Source organism: Perissodus microlepis, chromosome 14 (assembly GCF_051167445.1).
Source record: "Perissodus microlepis isolate ML-2025 ecotype Zambia chromosome 14, ASM5116744v1, whole genome shotgun sequence".
Lineage (NCBI taxonomy): Eukaryota > Metazoa > Chordata > Actinopteri > Cichliformes > Cichlidae > Perissodus > Perissodus microlepis.
The window spans coordinates 18217742-18223741 of NC_140474.1; the positions used below are offsets into that span (position 1 = coordinate 18217742).

The 6000-nt window shown below is 41.5% G+C and overlaps 1 long non-coding RNA gene across 1 annotated transcript; it reads right to left on the reverse strand.

The window, feature by feature from the left end:
• Positions 1–1608: 1608 nt before the first annotated feature.
• On the reverse strand, positions 1609–2834 carry LOC146373798 (uncharacterized). Its single transcript, XR_014802221.1, has 3 exons — positions 2663–2834; positions 2297–2446; positions 1609–1765 (listed from the first exon to the last, which is right to left on the reverse strand). It is a non-coding gene; the product is annotated as an uncharacterized LOC146373798 (long non-coding RNA).
• Positions 2835–6000: the final 3166 nt, after the last annotated feature.

Consider the following 6000-nt stretch of genomic DNA (forward strand, 5'->3'; position numbering starts at 1 on the left):
CCTGCTCCACAGATGGCACAGGATGCCTGTTTGTCTCTATCCTGATAGGTGCCCGATGGGCACGGCTCTGGGGATGAACTACCCTCTAAGCAGAAGTGACCAGGAGGACATGGCAGAGCCATAGCCACAGTCTGACCAGGAGGACACCAGTATCCTATGGAGATTTACAGAATACAGTAGTGTAAAAAGACAGGACACAGGTGTTCATCGAACATGTGATCACATTTATGAACTGACCATCGCTGCAGAGTCCAGTTGGAGCCCTGAGGCCTGTTGTTCTGCAGAAGAAGCCTGATGTACAAGGCTGACAGCCCTTCACACTGGTCAGGCCTGACACTGGGGAAAAAGTACCAGCAGGACAAAACTCTGGCTCCCCAGACCCCTCAACTGCAGAGAAAAATAAATGTAGTTTAGGCCACCATTCATTCCTTCTATTCATTCATCCTTTCTGAGTTCCAGTGCCTACACAGGGTTGAAGGGTGTTGGAAATTATAACCATCCACCACGCAGAATGTATAAGGGAACACTCTACACAGGTCAACAAAAAAACAGAAACATGCTGAGTCATACGTAAACCTGTGGGTAATTCAGGGTGTCCAATCCACCTGACTCATAGTTATAGCTACTTTGGCATCTCCAGTCTACTTAATATGCATGCCAAGGAAGAATGCAGACATAGTGCCACTTTAGAAACTTGGTATTTCAGCCATAGAAACAATTCAAAACTGTTTCTAACACATATCCAGTGTATACTGGGTGTTGGCAAATGTACGTAAACATAGTTTTCCCCATTAAACTTGTGTCTACAGTGTTAACATTGCTGTTGACTCAGTGTATTGTACTTTCCCTTTCACCAAGCCTTTTACTTTGCACTTTGGCTTAAAAAGTTGGCAAGATGTCGATACAATCCTTCCAAGGAAGTAAAGCTGGGCTTACCACAGTATGTCCCAGGTGGACAGATGTTGCCTGTTTCTCCATCTCTTGGTTTGGCCTCAGTGGCTCCTCCTACACAATAATACCCAGGAGAGCAGGGGCCCATTGGCAGAGCTAAACCTTTTGAGCAAAATGACTAAATTGGTTATTTTGATTGTGCACAGCCAAAAAAATATTATCTATAAGTTGGCTAGAGATTGGCATCCCCTCAATTGGAACAACAAGAATATTTCAGAAACCTCCTGGAACTGAACTGTCCAATTTACTTATTTACTTTTTTAAATACATTATACAGCAATGAAATCACATGGCACAGATTTGTCATAACTGTAACATCGATATACATAGAGGCAGAACACACAACACACAATCTATAGCTGCATAGGCCAAAAGGAGAGCCAAACCCATTCTGCGCATTGTGTTTATGTGCTGAAAGAAAAATAATTTCCTTGCTACTAAAATTGATCCTTAAGTATGATCTCACTGATTCATCTACACAAGGCATTTTGTAGAAGGTATAGCAGCAACTTTGAACTTCATTCTCAAAACATTATTTTGATAATATTATTTTATTTCTTTTTCACAAATTTAGCTGAGAACCTATATGTTACAATATGCCTATTGTAGCCTAGAAAACAGTGTGTTTGTGCACCTGAGACATTACAGAAGGTTCCGGGTGGGCAAGGTAGGGGCTCTGAGCTGCCTAAGGGGCAATAAAATCCTGCCTGGCAGCGCCCCCCTGTGGATGTAGCTGGACAAAGACAGTTGGCATTTGTATAATTGTCAAGGTCAAAGGGCTGGGAGTTCCACGCTGCAGAGACACAGAACCAACCTGAGAGGAACAAACAGCAAGAAACAAAGCAAGATATCACAAACTCTGTTTGATATAGAAAAGCTGCAGCTGACACATCTAAGCATTAGTGAAACATGATTTTCTCAACATATAAATATATATATGTATGTATACTCAACAGATAGCGATACAGAGCAAAGTGGCAGAGATGAGACATTGTTAAGAAAAGTCTTAATAAACCAGTTAGTCAGGCTTCCACACCAGTCTATCACTTGTGTGCATTATGTGTCTGATGTGTTGAAGTTCATTTGCATCTTTGCACATAAATAAATAATACACAGAGAATTATTTAAAAGCTGTTGTTGTTGCTGAAGTGTGACTGGTGTTGAGCTGTGATGTTTCGTGTTTCATGTGCACTCTTTGTTCCCTACTCTAAAATCTTCCAGACTGTTTTGCTGGGCCCCGGAGACACGTACGCTGGCACAGAGGACAAAGTCCTGACACTGAGAAACTAGGCTGCAAGCTGTGATTGTATCTTTGGAACAAATGAACAAAGACAATGTTACTGACCAGCTTTGCATTTTCCAGACACTTTGGTCAGCCTTTCCTTCTCACAGTAGTGTCCTGGAGGACAAGGCAGGCAGCTGTCCAGACTCTGCGTCATGGGCTCTGGGTTGTAGTATCCACGTGGACAGGGAAACTGGGTGGCATGCTTAGTTCCTACACATGTAATGCAATTAGATATAAACAAGTGCCATGTGTGCAACTTCTTTTCTATTATTAAAGCTGGGGACAATAGCTTACTGAAGCTGAAACCAGCTTTCAGTTCAATACGAAGCTCACACTCTGCTTCTTTTGAGACTAAGCTGAACTTTTACTAATCATTCATTCTAATAAAGAATCATAACCATGACCACAGTTTTGGGGTGATTGTACCGTCAGGGCAGTAGAATCCAGGTGGACAGGGAAACTTGGTAAAATTGGCGGTCCTTTCTGAACAGTAGTATCCAGCAGGGCAGCGGGAACACACTGACTGGCCTGTGAGGTTGTTGTATGTTCCAGCAGGGCAGGGCAATGGGCTAGCACTACCCTCAGGGCAGTAATGAGCAGTTGGGCAAAGCCCTCCTTTTGCGCCTGGAGAGGAAAAACCAATTAGATGTGGAAATGTACTGAAATTATGGCTGCTAAGCCCTTAATGTGATAAATCTCATGATAACGCATGATTAATTCAGTAATCACTCATTCAACAAAACACCCTCACACATTCTAGTTTCCTGTATTTATCAGCATCTGTTTCTCTTCTCTCTAAAGCCTCTTCATAACATTTATATTCACACATTATACATTAGCTCTGCTTTACATGAGTTTTAATTCATGTAAAGCATGAATTAAAATACATTGATTAATTATAGCTGTGCTGACATGGAATTGTATAAGCTGAATCAAGAAAACCTGTGCTTGTTGTGTCTCCCCCTGGACAGTAGAATCCAGTCTGACATGGACCAGATGGACGAGTAAGACCTGCAGTGCCACAGAAGTGACCCGCTGGACATGGACTACAGCCAGAGGTGTCCACCAGATGAAGACTGCAGCCATACAAATGTAAACACAAATGCGCATAAACATTTACAGGTCCATGGTATAATAGTGTGTGTAATATTTTGACCAACACACCTAGTAGAGAAGGTCCCTGGCGGACAAGGCATAGGCAGACTGGTGCCCTCAGGACAGTAACTTCCCTTCGGGCATGCTCCTCCTACTCCTGTGCTGAAGTTGCCATCAGGGTTCTGAAAGTTCACGCCTGGAAATGTTGCACATTTTGGTCACATTTTAGCTGTGAAAGTCAGTTTAACAGCACAAAGGCACTGAACACGCTGTATAATAGATTTGGTGTACCAGCTATGCAGTAGTAACCGGCCTGACAAGGCCCAGAGGGTTCAAACAGACCCCAATCCTCACAATAGAAGCCTGTAATTGAAGCAGAGAAAAGAAAACTTCACTGCAGTGGTAATAATTAGAAGCATTTATTGAATCACATCATAAATTACTCCTTGTTTAGTTAATTAAATGTGGTAAGTCATTCTGCCATTATCTCTTAATTATAGCAATTAGCTTTAAAAACCCCAGTTCATAAATGACGAGTTAATATATTAAAATCTAATTCAGCTAACCACTGTATCCACAGATTCCCAGTATCATTCAGGCAGTTTTAAAAAAAAAAGCATGTTACAATACTCTCACCTGCTGGACAAAGGAGGCACTGCTCCACTTGCCTGAGACCAAACTGAGGACTGTATGTACCAGGTGGGCAGGGTAGTATACCTTCAACGCCACCACCAAGACAATAGTGTCCCACCGGACACGGCTGGACACCTTCTCCAGATAGGCAATATGTTCCTATGGGGCAGTCATCGCACATTTCTGCCCCTTTAAGCAAAAGAGAATAATTTAATAGTGAAGTGACATCTGCCTTTAAAATCACAAATATAATTTATTTGTGTTTAATTATATTTTTATACCTGTTGTGTTTGAGTAAGTCCCATCAGGGCACAGAAGAGGAGATGCTGAGCCCATTGGACAATAATATCCAAGTGGACAAATGTCACCTGTCACACCATCAGAGGGCGCTGAAACCACTGCCCCTCCAGAACAATAATATCCTATAAATCAGAAGATGCAAACGTTTAGTGACTTCTTAAACACTGGAGAGCGTTTCATCCAATCATTTTCTGTTTTTCTGCTTATTTTAGTGATAGACTCTTGGTGTAGAGTAAGGCAATGACAGATATACACAGATCACATCAGGCACTGCTGGCACTTCATTACCTATATCACAAATTTCAGAAGGCTTGCTGAGTCCAGTACTGTTACAGTAGAGTCCTGGGGGGCAGGATAAACAAGAGGACCAGGTTTGGGCTCCCACTGTGTTACTCCAGGTTCCCACAGGACATGGGTGCTGCTGTGGGTACTTGGTTCCTTGTGGACAGATGTAGCCTGCAGGACAGACACCGCCAGACGCCACAGCCACCTGTGAGAGTGATGGGGTAATTATAAGGTGACTGAGAGCAATTAATCGGCAACAATTTTTTAAATAGTCCTTAATAATAGTAAATATCTTTGGGGTGTTTTAGTGTTGAACCAAAGAAGCAGTTTGAAGAAATTAGCTTTGGAATACAAAGAAGTTTGATCATCTGACTGTTCTAGTCAGAAGTTTAAAAGTTAAAGCTGTGGGCTGTTCGAGTTGGAAGCTGTCATTAATTTCCTACGCACTATCAGCAGCCTATCCAAAAAGCACTTGGGTTATTTATTTAACTAATGCAATTCAAACTAAACAGGCCTTTAGATTCATGTTCATATCAAATGAAATTAGCAGTCAAAGTGTGTGGAAAATGAATAGCTGCCATCAAATCAACTGCATGACACTAAAGCAGACACGTTCAACTTAAAAACCAGGACATTTCCACCTCTTTAATTGCCTTCTGTTTTTCCTTTTCTGTGCTCCTTCCCCCGCTCATATACTGCACCATGCTGACAAATTGCTTCACTTGAGCAAAAGTGAATTATAAGCATAACTCACCAACAAGCCCGTAGAAAACAAAATGTCAAATATTTCGCCATTTGAAACTCTTCGGAAATCGATATGGTAAATATAAAGACATTTGAGACCAGTGTCTGAAAAGACCGTAAACCAATAAAAGCATGACAATAAATATATGATATATTTCAGTACCTGTAAATTAAGGAAACTGTAATTCTTAATGTGTCTGCAAATACAGCTACTGTCCCAAAAACAAATAACTCATTCTGAGATGAGCTACTACTTAAAATGCCTTTATAGAATTACAGTTTTCTGTTAATCTCAAACAAAAAAAAGCATCTGATCCTTTTCAAATAAGATAATATTACCACATAGTAAATAAAGTTATTATTCATTAAATCTTACTGGTGAGGCAGTGGAAGCTCCAGAGGTGCAGTAGTGTCCTGGGTCACAGAGACCCTGAGGTTCAGAAAGACCACTTCTGCTACAGAACAAGCCTGCGTCACATGGCCGGCAATGCTGCACAGCATCACCACCAGGCTGGTCAGAGTAAGACCCCTGAATAATAATCACATGGAATCATTTTTAATAGGGTGGGATTTATGGGAGGAAATTCAAAATCATGAAGACAGAGTGAAGAAGTAAAACGTGCAGCGAACACTGACACTCTACAATGACACACCCACAATTTCACACTACATGAGAACATGAAGGTACTCACTGAAGGACATGGGTG